The sequence below is a fragment of the Eurosta solidaginis genome, chromosome 1 (assembly GCF_040869045.1).
Source record: "Eurosta solidaginis isolate ZX-2024a chromosome 1, ASM4086904v1, whole genome shotgun sequence".
NCBI lineage: Eukaryota > Metazoa > Arthropoda > Insecta > Diptera > Tephritidae > Eurosta > Eurosta solidaginis.
In genome coordinates, this window is record NC_090319.1 from 365,321,145 (window position 1) to 365,342,942 (window position 21,798).

Consider the following 21,798-nt stretch of genomic DNA (forward strand, 5'->3'; position numbering starts at 1 on the left):
CAGCCCAAAGAATTCATATCTTTTTTACTCTTACCGCCAATTGATTTGGATGCTGTGTATCTATCAGATACGTTTGAAAGCTGAGCAGAATTTATGTATAAGCCGTGCATATAAACGTGGTATGTATGTATGGTTGAATACCCGAAAGCATTTTGTGCTGATTATGGGGCAGAGCACGATTTTAGTTTCAACTCGAGACTTTGTGAAAGCGGGCGTGATTTTTTTCAGGAGCACAAAAAAATTGTGTGCTTTCAATGACTTTGATTTTCGATAGTGAAAAATAAGAAAATACTAAATATGAAGTGATAAAAAGTGTTTAAATAATGACTTAGTAAGAAAAATTAAAATCAAATTTTAAATCGTTCATCAGAGTTTGGTATCATTTGGTAAGCTGCGCTGACAAGTCTTCCCTCATACATACTTTTTTTACATTTTTCCCGCCCTTCAAGTCAAATTAAATGCGTGGGTTGTGAAAAATTTATTGATTTTGAAGGCGGAAGAAAAAGCGAAGTGTTAGAAATAGGGCATCTACATGTCCTTCATAAATTCATTTAAATATCTCAACAATTTAAGCAGACATTTTCTTCTTTTTGCTTTTAAATTTTGATGAGTGGGCGTGAGTATAAAAATAAGACGACTTTTCATTCATGTCTAATCTCTCTCTTCTCTAAGCGCATTAACATTCTCTTACACTTGCCAACAGTAGTAGGAGCATCAGTTTTTGAATGTGTATGTATGTATATATGTATTGTGACTTTCTGCAAGGACTTTAGCACGAGTTTTTACCAAGAAACGCACCAACACTAGTGAAACAAAACTTAAACTTTTTTTTGTATTCCAGTTTTCGTCTAAAGCGATTACATTACCTCAATATGTTGCATGTGTCTGCTTACATGTGAAAATGTAAATAAGTACATATGTAAATGTATGTATGCATGTAAGTATTCGCAAATAAAACGTCACATTTTACGCCCACTTTAAAAATAGGTATGTAGCATATATGACGTCACACCTGATGATGGTCTGCATCAGAGTGAGGATAATTTTCCATATATTTTCTGTAGCGACTCAAGTCATCATTGCACCAGTTATGGGGAAAGCCATATGTGTAACGCTTTTCGCTATTTGTTACGCGTAATTGCACGGATGAGTTGATATGACCGAAATCAGACAGCAAGATAAAGACTGCAGGAGTTGACATAAACCAAATGACAACAGCAAGAGCGACGAGGTTACATTATCTCTTTTGTGTAACATTGCTTTGCCCCATACAATAGGTGCGACCAATCACAAATTGACAATGATATCCTCTTCTTATCATTATGTATGTCGGGGTTGATTCTGGATAGGTAAGAGTTTAACCTGTTACAGTATCTAAATCGAAGTTGCGCTAGAGTGACGGACGTATCTATCCCCAGGGAGATTGCTTTCCTTTTCTACAAGTTCAGGGTATTTCACACTAAAGCTTGTTTGTGGATATCACAGAGGATTTTTTGTGGCGCATTTCCTCATAATGCTTGCAGAGATTACTTTTTAAAGCCCCTGGGAGGCGGCGGGACCTCTTCCAATCCTGTATCCTAATATACTACTGATTGATGAGGTCCCACCTCCCAGTGAATAAGGAGACACATTCGCAAACACTATGAAGAGATCCAGTACACAAATGAGCATAAACAAGCCTCAGACTCATGCACAAAGTGTAGAAAAAATCAACATTTCTCAGGAAAACGCGCTTTATTCCTGCACAACTTCTATTTGGATGCTGTAATAGGTTTGACTCTTATTTATCCAGAGTCAACCCCGATATAAATAATGTAAGTCCTGGCTCCACATGACTTCATCCATCTATTCAATTGTAATTTGGAACCAACACGTCTAAAGCCAATGTCTCTTTGGTTGAACTTTATTAGATTAACTTGAACTAGCTAGTCCGTCGGGACCTCACATAGACTGAATGAGTACATAGTGTTCAAAGTCCAACCCTATTGAAACTGCATGTTTCCTAGGGCACCTGTAAGAGGATATCAATGACAATTTATGAGTGATTGCATCTATTGGTTATCATTACTACAAGAAGAAAAAGAAGCAAGAGCGACGTATAAGGAAAACAAAGAGAAGAGAAAATGAAGATTAAACGTAAAGGCTGTTATCTGACCTTATCTTATTCATTACTTTGTAGATCCCCTACTTGGAGTAAAAAAGGTTAGATTTTATAGCCGAAAAAAATGTCCTAGATACCGAAGATATTACGCTGGTTTATCTGGACTCGAGACCCCAAATCGTATTAGTATTGAAAGTATGCGAAATCGAGGGACAATCACGCAAACTTCTTCGATATTGAAAATTTCGGTAAATTTAGATGTAAATTAGTTAAATCGGAGGCAAATATTTACTATTTCAGCAGCAGACGCAAGATTGCCAGATGACTATAGTGTCTTTCCTGCAGAAGTTTTCGCAGTGAAGAAGGAAGCAGAAAGTCTGAAGGAAGCTTGTCTTTAAAGCAATAATCTTACCATCAGATCGGACCACTGGGTTTGCGGTCATAAAACGATAGAAGGTAGAGAAAAGGCCGATGAGTTAGCAAAGGTTTGTGCACCACTCAATGAATCGACTGTAGCTGTCCTAGTGTACTTAGGAAAAATCGAAAAAAGACAGCAGTCACAAATAGTGCATCAACAAAATTTCGAAGATCATGTGCAAATCCTGCAATGTTAGACTTGAGGCTCCTAATGGGCATACTAACTGGATACTGCTTTCTGGCGTCAAATGCTTATAAATTAGGCCCCTTCAATATTAACAGATATGATGCTAACTCCAGTAAAAAAAAATCTTGAGCAAGTTCAGTGTTGTTGTAGTTGTTGTTGTAGTGATTAGGACAATCTCCGAAGGTTTTGGGGAGTATTATTGATGTTGATAATCCTTTGCCTGATATAGATCCGGTACGTTCCGTTAACAAGCACCATTAGAGCATTAGGCCTACCATCGATTTAGTATGGCCACATGAAATCGCCTAGGCCATACCGCCTCCCCCCCCCCTCCAGATCCATGATAAGCTTGGGGTCGCCAGTGTCTCGGCTGCTAAAGAACCAAGATTCGCCACGGGTAGGTGAGGTTGACAATTGGGTTGGAGAAGCTATAAATTGCGCTGCAAACCCTTCAAAAGGATTGCGCTACAAAATCCTTTGAATCGGTTTGGTATGTTAGTCTCTGCGGGTATATTCTAAGCCCTCTTATCCGTTGAGGGCTAAGTCTATGACGTAACATGGCGTTTGTCACTTTCTGTGTTCGTTTCCCGCGGTCACGGGTTTCAGGTTTCAGCTACTAGCAGCGGCTGAGTTTCCAAATCTCGAGTCAGCAGTTAAACTTGGTTCTAGAAAACTTCTTCTTTGTTTTAGCCGAGAGGACGAAGCTGTTTTTAAACGTTAATCCTGGAACCCAATTGGAATTTTTCCGTTTGGCCGTCAAAAAAATTCTCGTTGCACTTTGGAAACATTCACATTTTACTTTTTCTTTTTAATCACATAGGTTTAAGTTTAAATCTATTGTTTGATTTATCTTATATGTACCTCATAAAGTTTGGTTATACAAATTCGGCTGATGCAATATTCAAAGATTTGGTATAAGCATACATGGCACATGTATGTTAGCATAAATTTTTTGATATACATATATATTCAAGTACATATATTCATATTTATGTAAGCACATCTCAAAAAGTACAGTTTTAACGTGTGACAATCACTTTTGGCTATGTACGAGTACTTAGACTCTGTTTCGGCATTTATCCGCAATGCGTTTAGGGTTTCCAATTGTTATTCAGGCACTATGCGTAGATGTGTAGCTATGTATGCATGTGTGTATAAGAGCCCTGCAAAAATCATGCGATTAATGCCTAAGGAGAGCGGTCTGTGATTGATCTCTTTTGTCCACAATGCTGTAATCTTGATCCCCTATAGTTCCCTTTGGGTTTATTTGGCATCAGTCAGTTTGAAATTTATGTAGCCAATTGAAAAAAAAAAAACAATAAAAAACAAACTGTAATGAAATGATTAAAATAAAAAGATTAAATGTGATTGAATAGAATTATTTAAGAAAAATGCGGAGTTCTGTACCGAACATAAAATTCTAGGGCCGTAGAAATGTTCCACTATCGTAATAATTTTTTTTTTTTTATTATTGTACAACACCAATACGAAAAAAGATTTAGAATATTGTTATAAATTTTAAAAAATTATAAAATCCGTAAGAATTCCCGTACGAGTAGAAAGAGGACTTGTCCGACAGTACCCATTGGCAAGCAAAGAGCATCTATCCGACAGTACCCGCAGGGGTAAAAAGAGGACGCATGGGACAGTACCCATAAGGGTATAACGTAGAGTAGAAAAAGGATCTGTCCGATAATACCCGCAGGGGTAAAAATAGGGCGTGTCGAACAGTACCCAAAGGGGATCAAAGAGGAAGTGTCGAACAGTATAAAAAGGATCTGTCCGACAGTACCCGTAGGGGTATAAAGAGGAGGACTCCGGCACTACCCGTTCAGGCATGAAGAGGTGCAATGTCTCCATAGGACATGCTCAAACAAAAGGGATCACTCCAACCCATATAAAGACATCAGAACTGGTTATAGTCGCATATTCTTTTGCGACTCATCCCGGATTCATCCTAGACTAATCGCATTTTTTGCACGGAGTTTTGTTCTCTTTTGGTTACCAGGCGATAGTGCTTTGAATGTTTGGCAGTTTCTCATAGCATTCCCTTATTCAAACACTAGTGTCTTAAGGCCGCGGCACAATGAAGCTCTTCATATAGATGCGTTTAGCACAAGCGTATGCAGTCCAGTAACATCGCCAAATTCAACTAAGATGTTTTTGTAAATATGAAGGAACTTCAGACTTGGCAATTGAAGTTTATTTCGCCTTACTCATTCACATACAAAATTTCGCGAAGCACTGTTGTAAACATTCTCCCTATGCAACAAATATACTTCTTAACAAATTTTTTTTGTTATATTCATTTGTTATATTGCAATTTTTAATTGCGAAAAATGTTAGAAAAGTTACCAACGAGTGGCAAAAATAATTTCACTTACAAAGTTTGCCAGCACCCTTAGCTAAAGCAAATGTCAAATTCTTCTTCTTATGCTTTGCTTGCAACAGAAACTGGAAGTTGTCTACTTTTCCATATCAGATGGCGCCAGTGTTACTCAATCTACTGTTCTCCATAAAATACGTACTCATAAAGCATAAGATTGAGTAAAACGCATCTATATGAACAAATGTTTATGTGTTAAAGGCCCTGAACTGAATGAATTCCTTGCTAAACTATTGTTGTGAACCAAATAAAGGGAGCAAACGTGCTACGCTAATTTGCAATGGCGCCCTTACTATCCTGAAAGTATAGCATGCGATTTTCAGTATAAAGCACTACATATTTTTCTGACTATGTCCTGCCTTGTCCGAATCAAATATTAAACTTGTTATGAAAAGAAAAACGTAAAATCAACCCAAGTTCAGGTAGAATCAAAATACTTAAATATAAACTGTAGGTCTAACATTTCAGCTTTGTTTAACTTAATTTTCTGCTTTAAACAAACTTACCTTAAATTTGAGTTTGCCTTTTAAACTTAGCAAAATTTACTGCTCATTTTAAGCTTTTTTATAGTTTTTTTAAAACCACAGAATGGTTTTAAGCAAGTTGGTTTTTACTTTAGTCCAGACACTTGAAAAATTTAATTTTCGATTAAAAGTTTAAAATTTAAACCATTAAGTTTTATTGCGTTTTTAAACTTGTTTGGTATATATTATAAACAATGAGAGGATTAGCCCAATTTTTAATATATTAGGGTTTAAGTTTAAGTGCAGAAGTTTGAGAAATGGAAATTCTCTGAACTAAAATTTTAAACAAAATGTGAGCTCGTTTCGTTTTAAATGTTGCGAGGTCTGTATTTAAACCCAAAAAAAAGAAATTTAATAAACAATTTTAAGCACTTCCTTTATATAAATGGACAAAAATCTGCGAAAAATGTCTACTTATATAAAGATATATTCTTGCTAAACTTTGATTTTTAAATTTTGACATAGAAATTGCAAAAATATTTATGAGAAGTAAAAATAAAAAAGTGGAGCACACATTACTTGGAGATTGGAAAGTTGGTAGGAAAGGAGATATTATTAGTCAATCAATTGCGCTCCACTTTTATATTTTTACTTCTCATAAATATTTTTGCAATTTCTATGTCAAAATTTAAAAATCAAAGTTTAGCAAGAATATGTCTTTATATATGAAGACATATTCTTCGCTGATTTCAGTCCATTTATATAAAGGAAATGCTTAAAATGTTTTTATTTTATTTTTGTTTTCCCCTTTTCTTACATTTTCTTGGTGTCTTAACCTGTCTCTTAAGTTTTACGCTTGTAGCTCAATGAGAACTTACATAAAAATCAATCCCAAAATTCCGGTGGGCCCCCTAGCGAAACTTTTTGTATTGTGTCATCGACCTCTGAATTAAGCTCTAAATTTTTCGAGAAGTTACTTAAAACCCGGTTTCAAATTTCCAAATTATTATCTAACATTTTCGATCCATAAAAATCAATCCCGAAATTCCCTCCATTTCGTACGATTTTTCTAAATATCTCATTCCGTGCACCCCCTAACAAATCTTTTTATATCGTGTCATCGGCTGTCATCGGCTGTCATCGACCTTTGAATTAAATTTGAAATTTCAAGTCTCTAGCTCATCGAGAAGTTACTTAAAAACTGGTTTGAAAAGTTTTAAATTCTTATCTAATTCTTTCGATCCGTGCGCCACCAAACCAATTTTTTTTTGCCTTTTGTTGCATTGTCACGGTGTTCTAAAACTATGCGTAAAGTTTCACGTTTGTAGCTCAATGGTAAGTTACTTAAAAATCGATTGCAAGATTTCTATGAAAAGCGGACAAACATTCAACCGACTTAATATAAAGGAAGTAATAAGTAAAAAACAAATTTGGGCACATATATAGAGACCAAAATGTTTAATTAAGATCTAAACCAAAATTTTTAACCGTGTAGAAAAACTCAAAAATATGCTTTTGTGTATGCATAAGCTCATTTGATTATAATTCGTATGACATTTAAACGCGTTACGCATATTAATGTGTACACAGGAACATAAATATTTGTATACTAATTTATGAAATTTTTGAGCAGCTAAAAGAAAACTTATTTGGCTCTTATCTTTACGCATTCCGAAAGGATTAAATATCCGCAGGCGTGTCGACGTATAACATAAATAATAATATGTGAGACTTTTTTTATACATTTTTAGGACATGTTAGAATGCCAATGCAAGTAAATATGTGTGCAATTTATAAGCATGAATAAATTTATTTATTTATTTATTTCTTCGTCTACGGATAATATTACAGACTATTTGATTAATTAAATATTTTAAATAAATTTGGTTTGAAGCTATTTATACTCAAATTAAAATCAATAGCCTCCGAATATGTGTTGCATAATCGAATGCATCTCAATATTGGCTCATTGTATGCGTAGGTAGATCTATGCGCAGGAACAGTAAAAGGTCTCACCTGTCGAAGTTCACGCGCTGTATGGTTAAAATTTATTGACTCATAGATACTCATACAATTTACTTTACCATTGATGATGTTATATATGAAGATTATTGAACAGTAGCTCCTTCTGTCTGATAAGCTTGTCAGTCCTAACAGTTCACGCCTTTCCAGATAATTAGGCACGCCGTCAGGCCAATTAAGTCTACATAAAGCAAACTTGGTAAAAATTGCTTGCACCCTTTCTATTTTGTGAGAGTGAATTTGGAAGTATGGACTCCAAATAATGCAGCAATAGTCTAGAAGACTACGCACCAACGAGATATACAGTGATTTTAAGGTCATTGGGTCAGAGAATTCGGCGGAGTTACGACGTATGAAGCCAACCATTGAGAACGCTTTAGATACAATATGGTCGATATGCTTTATAAAATTTAGTTTAGAATCAAAAATAAGACCTAGGTCCTTAAACAACGTATTTCTTTCTAATATTTTCCCATCTATTGAGTAGGCGAAATTATAAGGATTACTTTTTCTTGGATATGAAACAAAACAAACACTTTTGGATATTAAGATGTAAATTGTTGACTGAGCACCAACTATGCAAATTATCTAGATCTGACTGAAGATCGAGGCAATCAGTCAAATTACGTACTTTGATAAAGAGTTTCACATCATCAGCGAAAATTAAACACTCTGCTTTTGCAAAAAGATTTGGCAAATCATTGATAAATATAAGGAATAGGAGGGGACCGCAATGCGTTCCCTGCGGTATACCTGACCATGCGTTTACTGATATAGAAGAGCTGGTGGTGCCCATTTTAACAAATAGTTTCCTTCCTGTTAAGAAACTATGAAAGAAATTTAAAAATTTTTCCGTGAAAACCGAAAGCCCAGAGCTTGTTGATCAAAATTGCATGATCAACCTTATCAAAAGCTTTCGAAAAATCAGTATAAATTACGTCAAGCTGGGTTTGATCTTCGAGAGCATTTACAATTTTTTTCGTAATTAGCATAAGATTTGTGCAAGTCGACTTTTGTGGCATAAAGCCGTGTTGGAATTTCGATATTACACAATTTACCTGATTCATTAGTCTTTTCTGAAAAGAAGAACTTATATAATTCTCCGCGAGAAATGGCCCTTTACTCTAATGCCGTCGTGGGAGGCACAACTACTAACGACTTTAACTGCTCATAACTCAAAGAGTAATAAAGATATCGATCTTCGGTTTTTAAAAAACATTTAGGGCCTTATTATGTAACTCAATTCGAAAGAATTTTTTTCGGAATTGAAAAATAATAAATTTGACAGCATTCTAATCGCATTCCCTTTCATATCGCATAACTGAATAAGCCCCTTAATCTTTTTTCGAATAAGGGATGTTTTATAGCGGAGCGTCACACATTTATGTTGCTTATGCTGTGACGTGCTATTTCCAGATGCTGGTGAAATCCTTCGACGCCTGAAAATACTCAGAGGATAGCTATGGCGGCATTAGAACGAAAAAAGCGCGTAGATACCAAAGTACTAGTGAAGTTCTATGAGTAAAAAAAGGGTATACGTCTAGAAAAGGTTTGTTTTCTAAGTTGCAGGAACTGCAACAAATCCACAACAGAGGTAACTTTATCAGAAACAAATACTTTCGGGTTTTTGAGAAGAGCTTCGCCGGGTTCTAACCTAAAACAGCCGGTACTGACAAGTTACTCTTTAACTATAGGCTTATTATCTGCAGCTTCTTGTCGGCTTGTTATCGACGGGTTACAAAAGTCATCGGTTTATATCAAATTTTGTGTCATAACAAACCGATGAATTGTATATAAAACGCTGATAAATATTTTGTAACACTCCGATGGCAAATCGATAACTTTTCGATAACAAATCGATATATTTGGGATTACATGCATATAATAAATTGTTAATACTCCAATAACAAGTCGACAAGTTTCGATAGCAAAACGATATTTTTTTCATAACATATCGATACTCTTTCGAGTATGAATTAAATTTTTCGATAATAAATTTATAACTTCCTGATAACAACGTGGTAATAATTCGACAGGTTTTCGATAGCAAATCGATAAATTTTTGGTAGTATATCCATACATATTCAATGGATTTTGAATATTAAATCGATAGCATTTCGACAACTTATCGGTAACTCTTTGTTATCGAACGAAAATTTATAGCGCTTTGATAAAAAGTCGATAACTCGTCGATACCTTGTCCATAGCACGCCTATAACAAACCTAGAACTGCTCGTTAAGAACTGGATAATACTCTCATAACCCGTCTATAAAAAATCGATTACCTATCGATAACAAACCGTTAAGACTTCGATAACACGCAGTCTGATCTCGGTTCCGACTTCAGATACAACTTCAAATCTTTCCTTTCCTCTATTCTTTGGTTTCCTTTCCTTCCCTTGAGCATAAATTCAATACATCTTGACATTAGATAGAAAGTTTTAGAAAATTATTCTGAGATTGTGTGTTTTGGAACTGGCAGCCCAGATTGGATGATATTCAGCATATGATAAATGATATTACACTGGCACTAAATTTAAAATTAATTATAATATGAAAAAATTGCAGCAATTTGTTTTGTGGAATATTTGGCATCCTTTTGTGACTACAGGATTCGTATCGTATGTCACGTTCGGGTCGTATGGCGAATCGGAGCAATAGCATATGTGAGATGGGGACAATTCGTACTCATTATATCCATAATTGCTTGTCATTTTCAAAAAAAGGCTGACCGTTTCGTATCTAACGTTTGAGTGAAAATTGTTGTCAATCCTATACGGGCCCAGGATCTTTGCGAGGAGAAGGGATCTTTGCTTGCTTTCCAGTGTAAATAAAAAGTAGTTGGACCTGCTACGCTTTCAATTTATTCAGAAAAACTTATCTCTGTGAGGCTTTCTTCCTGGAAAAAAAATTTATGATACGTTTTAACAAAATGTCTGCTCTTCCAACACAAAATTATGTATTAATACTAATCGCAATAATTTAATTCAAATCAAAGCAAATTAGTATTTTATGTTGAATTTTTTTGTTAAAATGCCCAATATTTGCACAATTGTAATACAAACAACAAAAGATATTTATACCTAAATATTCAAACCCCCTTAAAAAGAACGCTCTGCAGGCGTGTCATGCCCTTTACGCGTGTAGACTTCTACATTTGCTTGTACTACAGTTTTTTGGACAAAAAAATTCACAAGCAAATATTTTCCGTGAAATCAAATAAACAACAACAACAACAACAAAATAACGTTAATCTTTAATTTATTTAAAAAGCTACTTATGTTATATTAAGAAATTGCGAAGAATAACAGTCAGACAATATGCTTTATATATAATTTTAAATTAAATAATCCAAACATAGAGTAGTCGGAGCTTCATTATTCGTATGCGTATCGCTTGCGGTTGCATTGTGTGAGTTTATCAGAATTCATAAAAAAAAGAGAATGAAAGCACAGCTTGTCAGTGGCAATTGCGCTGATGGCGCATGATGAAATCACTTAATCCCTTAAACTAAAAAAAAATATGTACAGCTGTGCGCAAAAAAAGAGCAGCCAAAGCTATTAACAACTTTTAGAAGTTTTTCTTTTTAATTTTTAAATTTACATACATATGTTAGTTTTAAAAAAAAATTATGAATTTTACAGCGTATGGTATTTGGAACAACTTCGAAAATATTTTCGATAAATTTTTTGGCAAATTTCCAATTTTTTTTGGAATGTAATTTTTTATGCCATTTTAAAGCCAAATTCTTTTTAGTCGTAGAAGAAGAAATTTGTGAGAAGTCTCAAAATTCGCTCCTATTTTTGGCAATTTCTTTTCGTTGTTTTAATTTTTTTTTACAAAGTGCTTAAAATTTTTTATTTTATATAAAAAAATACAAAACATTCTTCGGAATAAAACTTAGAACAACATTTCTGAAAAACTTAATACGCAAGAAACATATAAAATTTTTTTAGAGTTTCAGAAAACCAAATAGTATGCAGTTCTTTAGCCTAATCTTTTCTAGTCTAACAAGTACAAGTTTGAAGTCTCAAAATTTGCATTATGTTTGGCTTAACTTTTCCAAAATAAAAGTTTTTTCAGTAAAAAAAAGATAGAAAGGGAAGCTTTAAATATTTTTTTAAGACATCCAAATTTTTCGAATTCCAGAAAATATTTCGAGTATGTGTACTTTTGGCAATTTTTTTTTTTTTTTTTTTTTTTTGTAAGGTGTTTTAGAATTTCTTCAAAAGATATTTTGTATGAAATAAGAACGGAATTGGTTTTCGAAAAAAGAAATTATAAAAAATAAAATTTTGCCTATAAAACTGCTTACCCAAAAATTTTGCATAAACTTAAAAACAATTGCAAGTTTCGAAAAAAAGTGTACAAGTTTGTTGAATTTTCAAATATTCTTCATAAAAATTTTAAAAGTTTCATTAAGATTTTTAAAAACTTTTCGGATTTTCGAATATTTTCGAAAACGATTTCCTAACTGGTTCACGTGATTTTCATTGTACAACTAATTAAAATTTTTTTTAATACCCAAAATACAACTCTTTTTATATTTTTATTACAAATATTCTTCTTAAAAATTCTAATAGTTTCATTCAGATTTTTAAAAACTTTTCGAATTTTCGAATATTTTCGAAAACTATTTTGGAATTAGTTCACGTGGCTTTCGTTGTGCAATTCATCTTCGACTGCAAAATACGACTTTTTTAACCACCTCGAATTTTTGAATATATTCGAAAATGTTTTTAAAATTGCTTTACGTTGTTTTCATTAAAAAATAAATAATAAATGATATATATTTCAACTAATTTTTGTTGCTATTTTTTATCCATTTCAGGATTACGTACGCTTCAAAAATCCGTAATCAAAGAATTTTCTAAAATTCTTAAGAAAATGGAAATTTAGAAACATAAATTTTTCCAGTTTTCGTATGTTTTCAAGAAATTTCGAAATTTCTCGATACAAATTTTGAAATTTACATTAAGATTTTTAGAAATTTTCAGTGTTTTTGAATATTTTCGAAAACGTTTTTATAATTGGTTTACGTAGTTTTTATTATAAAATAAATCATAAGTGATAAAATTTTCAAATCATTTTTGTTGCTGCTTTTTTTTGCATGTTCTATAAAAAACAGTTATATCATATAAATACCCACATACTTATGATTGTGACTACATACATAGATTTTCCTTCAGCACTTTCAAGTATATACAATTTTTTATGTAGTAAAATCGCAATAGAATTTTAGCATTTCTATATTAGTCATGCATATTCTACTTTCTAAAATGAGGATATAGTCAATTATTGTTATTATTAAAGATAAATGGTGTGAGTTTCGCACACAAACATGCATATGTAAATATATTTGCACGAAAAGTTTATAAAAAAAATTTTGGCCACAGATTAATGTCTGCAAAATGCATGTGCAAAAATGCCATAAATAAATATGACTACTTAGTTAAACATGACTTAAGCGCCACTATAGATAGAGCAATGTAAGCTATATTTCAGAGTAATATATCCTACTATAATAAAAACAAGTAAGGACGGGGCTGTCTTCGGTTGTGCCGAACTGAACAATAATCTTTTCCCGTTCGTAATCTCCAAATAATCGGATGTATAAGATAAGAAATTTATAGTGAACAGATGTACATACCTAAACGATTTTTAAGATAAATATAAAATAAAAAATGGCAAAAAATCCCCTTATCTGATCGACCGGTTGTATGGGATATATACTATATATAGCTCCGATCAAAGTGCTTTTTTCAGGTTATCTTCTATGATATAATAGAATATATATCACCGAGTTTCACATTTATACTTTCCAAATTACGGCAGGAATGACCAAAATCGTCTTATCTGAACGATCGGTTGTATGGGAGATATATGTTATAGTGGTCCGATCCTACCGGATCCGACAAATGTATAACATAATACAAAACTACATCCTTGTGCCAAATTTCATTGAGATATCTCAAAATTTGAGGGACTAGTTTGCGTTCAAACCGACAGACGGACGGAGGGACAGACGGACATGGCTATATCAACTCAGTTCGTCGCCCTGATCAATTCGGTATACTTAATGGCGAGTCTATCTTCTATATTTCTCAACGTTACAAACATCGGACCAATGTTAATATACCATTTCATGTTCATGAAAGTTATAAAAACACATTTAGTGAGTGCTTTTTCTTGCTTTAAAACATAATAATAGTGACCACAAATAATGATAAATAGCACATTTCATTGCAATCACAAAACATTCTGATTTTACAAAATCTTCTGTACGCAAATGAACTAAATTAATTTGGCTTTGACTGTAAAAATTACAATCGGCAATTATCTTATTCCGAAATAAGAATTATATAAAACTTGATACCAGAGAACGAATTGGAACGTTATATTTTAAAATCTTATGTGCATAAGTTATCCCAGCTCTATGCTCTCAACCGACCACACAACAAATAACTTCTCCCCCCCCCCCCCCCCCCACCTTTCACTCTATACCTACATCTTAAGAAGCATCTAGGTACTCTCAACGAGTTTTACTCCTCCTCCCCCGAAGAAACGTGGGTGAAGCAAAAATACCATATGGATGAACTAAAATTGGCAACTCTGCAACAAGCAAAAAATTGTGCCGAGCGTGCAGCAGTGCTCAAACGTCATGGCCATTTAGTTACAACATTGGCAGAAAAACTGCGTTCTCTACCACGAAGAGCATGCGCTAATCGGATAGACCAGATTTGTGGCTGCCCAAAAATCTACCTTAGCTCAGCTCTCCCTTAAGCGCATACTAGACATTTTGATTAGACAGCTTTACTGCAGTATTTTTTCGGCATAAATTTAGTAGGGAACTCATACCAGTGTGTACTCTACGAAGTTTACTCTTACCCGTTATCTACAAAACGATAAAGGCTTTTAGGACTATTCACTTAATCATTATAATCTCGCTGACAGCGGGAACTAATCTAAAAGTCAGACACATTTTTTTATCTCTGATTTTTTCATAAATTTCCCATCAAGGAATAAGGGGCTTTTTCCGCTGGCTAATAGAACAAGTTTAGGATTAAAGAAGGTCAGTTAGGTTAGTAAGAGGGGGTGAATTGGAACTTCCCACACTTTCACTCGAAAACATTTTTGTCCACTGTGAATGCCCAGTGAGTGCCGATTGGCTGCACATTCGTCCAACTAGATTACTTCCACCATTTACTTTTTCTTATGAACTTAGGTAAGAGCTATAGGAATAAAAGAAAAACAAAATCAAAACCCAAACCAAAATAGAAACAGAGATCAGCACCAAACCGAAACAAAAAGAACAGCGAAACGGAAATTAATTAAAAGAACAAAGCCAAAACAAAAATAACTTTGAAGGACGAAACGAAAATCGAAACAGAAATTAGAATGAAACCAAAATAACTTTTGAGGAGCAGAACCAAAAGAAATAACGAAAACAAAACCGGAGCCAAACTAACCGAAATAATTATAAAGAATGAAATCGAAATAAGAGGAACGAAATGAAAACTGAAGCCAAAATCAGAGCAAACAGAAATAGTTTTGAAGAACGAAATCAAAACCAACACCAAAATACAAATAGACAGCAGAACGATACCGAAGAAACTTTGAGCGAAACGTAAATAAATCAAAAGAACAAAACCAAAATGGGAATAACTTTGAAGAACGAAACGAAAATCGAAGCCGAAATCAGAACGAAACCAAAATAACTTTTGAGGAGCATAACCGAAAGAAATAAAAGAAAACAAAACCAAATTAAACGAAATAATTTTGAGGAAGGAAATCAAAATAAATAAAAAACAAAATGAAAGCTGCAACCAAAATTAGACCAAAACTGAAATAATTTGAAGAACAAAATCAAAACCAACATAGAAATAGAATGCAGAATGAAATTTGAGCGAAACGGAAATAATTTTAATGTGCTTTTCGGATATTTGCGTAAAAAACCCAGAATAAATTTGTGTTTATAAGGGACAAAAAAATTAACAGCTATGGAATCGTAGCATACGATCACGGATCGAAAACTATTTTCACTCAAGCGATAAAATTTAGACTATCCAACTATTTAAAAATAATTATATATTATGAGACCCGTGAGTATTATGAGTCCCTAGTTCACATATTTCGTTTATCCTATACACCATTTGGGAGCTATTTTGATTTAAAAACCGGCATTCGGTCACGGATTGTATGTTACGATTCGGCCCCAGGACTTTCAGGCAGGGTCGCGTGATTTGTAATTGAATGAATCACGAATCCAAAAATAAAATGTATTTTTTATTTGAAAATGTTTTCAAACCAAAGACATTGTTTATCATTTATTTAATTCGGCATCCAAATAAAAAATATTTTGTTATTTGATTCTTCAGCCGCATCACAGATACTTTTTATTTATTATTTGATTATGCATCCAAATAAAAAATATATGTTATTTGTTATAAAGATAGCTTTTATTTTTTATTTGATTCGGCATCCAAATAAAAAATAAATTATATTTGTTATTTGATTTTTCAGCCGAATCAAAGATACGTTTTATTTTTTATTTGATTGGGCATCCAAATAAAAAATTAATTTTATATGTTATTTGATTCTTCAGCCGAATCAAAGATACGTTTTATTTTTTAGGTGTGTTTGGTTGAGATGTCTAGCCTTACACGTCAGCTTCTAAGGCATTGTTAATACATGTAAATTACCAAAATTTTTCTTATATTACATATTACGGGTAAAGGCTTAGTTTATTTGGAGAAATGAACATTCTGCATTTTTTTCAGCTATTTAATAAGAAAATACCTGGGCGACCGAGCTTTGCTCGGCAATCTTCTAGTATGCCGCATAACATACTTTGTTCTACATGTCATCATTAATCAAACTCTACGTTTTTTATATGTACATATATTATATATTTTTACTTACCAATATTTGATTTCCTTAAAAATAGATTTCAAAAACATATCAAGCACTAACCGCAAAATGAACTGGAATGAAAAATTTTAAATGGGTAATTCCAGCCTATAGTATAAGGGCTTGTTATGACAATTAGCGAAATCGAGAACTAAGTTATTTAGGTCGAGTATCTTCATGCGCCGAATTATTAATTTCAAACATTTTTTTAGTTGTACACTATGAAAGTCTCACAATTTTATTAAAAAAAAAATAAAAATACATTCCAAAAACTTGTAAATTTCACGAATGACAACTATCAGTTAGTTTAACTAAATGTCAACTTACTTCCCAAAGCGCCATCTCTTGGTAAGTAGTTAAATGGTCTAGTGTTCAACGGTAGCAAATTACATACCATGGTGAGATATCTTTTTGCTATGGTGAGAAATCTTTCTAATAGTAATCTGTGAGAAATTGCAATTATTCATTTCATGTATGTTTGTTTAATATAAGTATTATTCATTTCATATTTGCCAAAAATATGCATTTAAATATATTTTGCTAGAATTTGTCACGGTGCCTTGATATTGCATTTCAATTTTATTAGCGTGTGTGAAATTAAGAAACTTAAGTCGAATCATGTGTAAAATTTTTTAACTTTAATGTTCTCCTTTAAAGCTTTAATGGAATATGAGTAAGTAGAGTACTATTTCGTCTATCTACCCCAACCCTAAATGGCAACCCTACTCAAAAATGTCCCTATTGTACGGAGTGAAATACCTTTCGTTTGATACCCATATCGGCATATCTCATGCAATTTTTTTTTTTAATTTCTAATAGGTGGCAACCCTAAATGGCAACCCCACTCAAAAATGTCCCTATTGTAATGCGGAGTGAAATACCTATCGTTTGAGGCCCATCTCGGCATATCTCATGCAATTTTTTTTTTCGAATAGGTGGCAACCCAAAATGGCAACCCTACTCAAAAGTGTCCCTATTGTAATGCGGAGCGAAACGCCTTTCGTTTGATACTCATATCGGTATATCTCAAGCAATTTTTTTTTAATTTCGAATAGGTGGCAACCTTGTGAGACATTCCGAGTGGTAACACCTAGGTAGAAAGTCTTAGAAGGTGATCCATTAAATTTTTTTCTTGTTTTTCTATAGCAACTAATTTTTTTTTATTTTTTTTTTTTCTTAAGCTGATCCAACTTTAAACCCTTTTTGAGGGGCGATATTTTTGAGAAACGAAAAATTGGCGAAAATTTCATATTTTCCATGTAATGCTAAAATAACTTCGATGAAAAAATCCAAAAGCGAAACTGAGATCGGAAACCGAAACGAAATTACTTTGGAAAAGAAAACTGAAAGTAAAATTGAAAATTTATAATTGGAATTTCGGCTAATACACCACTGTGAAAACGGCCTTTATTAAAACAAAAGAGAACGAACCTTAATATAAATTTTTATATTGAAATAGTTTAATATAATTTATTATAATAAATTCACTTACTCAAGCGTCAAGTAATAAAAGTTACGAAACCGCATAAAAAATATGTTTACAATTAAAAATATGTCGATATACATATGTATCTATGTATAGTACCTACACCGGTACATTACTTATTACTTTCCGTTTAAAATGAGCATGTAATTTGTTGAAGCTTTTATCCATATAATTACGTACATACATACACTGAAAGAAATAGACTGGTAAAATCATCCGAAAAACGAGTTTCTGTCAATTTTTATCCATCGCAACAAGAATCAACTGCGCACAAATCGTTGATTCGTAATTCACCGTTTTAGTAGTCAAATGAACAAAAAAAGTTGTTGCGACAGATTTGTACGAAAGTACCTATGTTGCGGCATATGCAACACAAATGAGTTTTCAGGGAGATCTTTTCATGGCAGAAATACACTCAGAGTGCTTGCCGAACAGTGCCGAGGGACGACCCCACTTAGGAAAATTTTATTCTAATTGAAAACCTTATTTCAAAATTTGTATGTTGCTTTGCCCGGGGTGTAAACACAGCGAAAATTTCTCTTCTGTTGAAATGACTAAACTAATTTGTTCGCTTGACAAAGAACTCGGTCGAATTAACCATAATTCGATCAAATTTACCGAATCTCCGTTAAGTCAAGAACAACAGAACCGATTTATTGATTTTACTTGCACCATTTCTTTCAGTGTACACTCACATAAAAATATCTTCATAGTGCCCATATATGTATAGATATAAAAGTTATCTACATACATACATAATTCATTCACACGTGCCCAAAGTTGTGTGCTGTATGTATGGAATATGTAATTTTGTATACCTCAATAAACTTTCTTAAAACAACAAACGAATAAGAAACTGAAAAGTTGTTTTTTTCTAATTTCTAAATATTTTATGCAGAATCATTACAATCAAATTTGGATTCAGAATAATCTTTTGTATGTATGTATATATGTTTGTATATCTACTGTAGCATTGCAAATTTTACCTCGTTGAAGTTCACGAAACAAAGTAATAATACGGATACCTAATTATATTTTCATACATATTTATTTGCATACATTAGGGTTATGCAAAAATATGTCAAGTAAACCCAATTGCTATATTATAAAAAAGCAAATACTTGGCGCGATTTACCTCCGAGCAGGTTTAGGCCGAGCTTCTCTACAAATTTGCGTCGTACTCATTTTAATTTTCCCTACAAATTGGTGGGAGGGGACCTTCATGTCTTATGCGGATTCCGACCGACATCTGCAAGACAGATGAATGTTCACTAGAGCTTACGATTTCTTCTCGAGCACAAGCGAGATTTTCGAGACCCGAGAAATCGAGAACTCGACTTCTCGCGAGATTCTCGTGTCTCGAAGTATTTATACACTTGTTTTTTTTTTTTACTTGTGAATTTTTTTATTATATTGCTTTTCAATAACATTTAACTCAAAACATAATTTATTATACATATAATTTTGTTTACAATATTTTATTTTTATAACGTGACATCGAGAACACGGCTTCTCGCGAGATTCTCGAATCTCGAAATACTCATAATACTCGCGAGCTTCTCGCCTTTCAATTCAGTCGCTGCATTGGCAGTATTCTATACATTTCGGTGTTTTTTAGTTGTGGTTTTGTGGAAATTTTCGCTTGTACTCCAGTAGAAATCGTAAGCTCTATATAAAACCGCCAATGAATCGATTAAATTGAATGTCGAGAAGCTCGCGAGTATTACGAGTATTTCGAGACTGGAGAATCTCGCGAGAATTGAAAGTCGAGAAGCACGCGAGCCTAACGAGTAATTCGAGATGCGAGAACCTCGCGAGAAGGCAAGACTTGTGAGAAATCTCTTCTCGAACAAGTTCGAGAAATCGTAAGCTCTAATTTTCACTAAAAATCTTTTCGTAGCAGAAATACACTCCGAGTGTTTGCCAAATCACCCAGGGCCCTTGTCAATTTCACCCTTAGAATACCAATGAAAATTTTTCAAATAATAGATTTCCGCAACGTTACAATAACAGTGGCTTTTGCTGCGACAGGGATTTCTGTGGCACGATAGTCGTAAAAACAAAATATGGAGTGAGTGCCGTGAGCGTAAGCTTCTCTTTAAAATTAGCTCATGCATTTGCATAATATTGATAGGTTTGTTGTTCTCATTTCTTTTAATGGAAAATTAATTAATTAATTCAGGGACAGCAAACCTAATTTTTGATTTTACTAGCGTATTTTCTTTCGGTGTATAAGGAAGATAATACATTTCAAAGAATTAACTTGGTAGAAATAAAAGAAATCTTTTTTTTTTTTTAAGTTAGAACCAACTATGTATTTGCTAGTATACATTATTGCATTTTACCGTTTAGGCTGACGACAGAGTGAAAGCGAGACGCGGTACTATAATATAAAGATAGAAAGCTCAGCAAATTACTTCTTGTGGAAAATCCTAAAAGTTGTCAGAGTTGCAGAAACGTTTCAAGCTTGTAAACTATATGAAAATAAAACAAACTTATCGCTCAACATAGCTTATAGCGAGCACTCTGCCGTCAGCATTAGGGTACTAAACGTTTAGACCCACATATTTTGTTTCAATATATGTAAGTTTGTGATTGTAGGATAATTATTTGTAAATACTAATTTATATTTTTAGATTTTAAAAAGATATAGTCTCTTAATTTAAATATCAAAATTATAATAATTAATAATCAAAAATTGTCTTCTTTTGATGCAACAGTTCAAAAATAACTTAAATCTATATTTTCTAATTTTAACAAAGTTGAAACAAATAAAGTAAAACAAGTAAGGAAGGCTAAGTTCGGGTGTAACCGAACATTATATACTCAGCTGAGAGCTTTGGAGACAAAATAAGGGAAAATCGCCATTTAGCAAAATTATCCTAGGGTAACCCTGGAATGTGTTTGTATGACATGGTTTCAAATGGAAGGTATTAAAGATTATTTTAAAAGGGAGTGGGCCATTGTTCTATAAGTGGCCGCCATTTCAGGATATCGCCATAAAGGTGTACCAGGGGTGACTCTAGAATATGTGTTGTACGATATGGGTATCAAATGAAAGATGTTAATGAGTATTTAAAAAGGGAGTGGGCCTTAGTTCTATAGGTGGACGCCTTTTCGAGATATCGCCATAAAGATGAACCAGAGGCGAAAGGTGTTATGATTATTTAAAACGTAGTTGGCCTTACTTCTATAGGTGGACAACTTTTCGAGATATCGCCATAAAGGTGAACCAGGGGTGACTCTGGAATGTGTTTGTACGATATGGGTATCAAATGAAAGGAGTTAATTATTATTTAAAACGTAGTAGGCCTTAGTTCTATAGGTGGACGCCTTTTTGAGACTTCACCATAAGGGTGGCCAGGGGTGACTCTAGAATTTGTTTGTACGATATGGGTATCAAATTAAAGGTATTAATGAGGGTTTTAAAAGAGAGTGCTCTTTAGTTGCACATGTGAAGGCGTTCTCGAGATATCGACCAAAATGTGGACCAGGGTGACCCAGAACATCATCTGTCGGGTGCCGCTAATTTATTTATATATGTAATACCAGGAACAGTATTCCTGCCAAGATTCCAAGGGCGTTTGATTTCGCCATGCAGAACTTTTGTCATTTTCTTCTACTTAATATGGTAGGTGTCACACCTATTTTACAAAGTTTTTTTTAAGTTATATTTTGCAACAATAAACCAATCCAATTTCCATGTTTCATCTCTTTTTTCATATTTGGTATAGAATTATGGCATTTTTTTCATTTTTCGTAATTTTCGATATCGAAAAAGTGGGCGTGGTCATAGTCGGATTTCGGCCATTTTTTATACCAAGA

The 21,798-nt window shown here is 33.4% G+C and overlaps 1 protein-coding gene across 1 annotated transcript in view; it reads left to right on the forward strand.

The window, feature by feature from the left end:
• Nucleotides 1-208: 208 nt before the first annotated feature.
• LOC137238172 (Y+L amino acid transporter 2) overlaps nt 209-21,798 on the forward strand; it is a 93,074-nt gene continuing 71,484 nt past the window's right edge. Inside the window, exon 1 of the mRNA XM_067762848.1 lies at nt 209-386. The gene's annotated coding sequence lies outside the window, so the exon portion shown is untranslated. The remainder of the gene's footprint in view (nt 387-21,798) is intronic.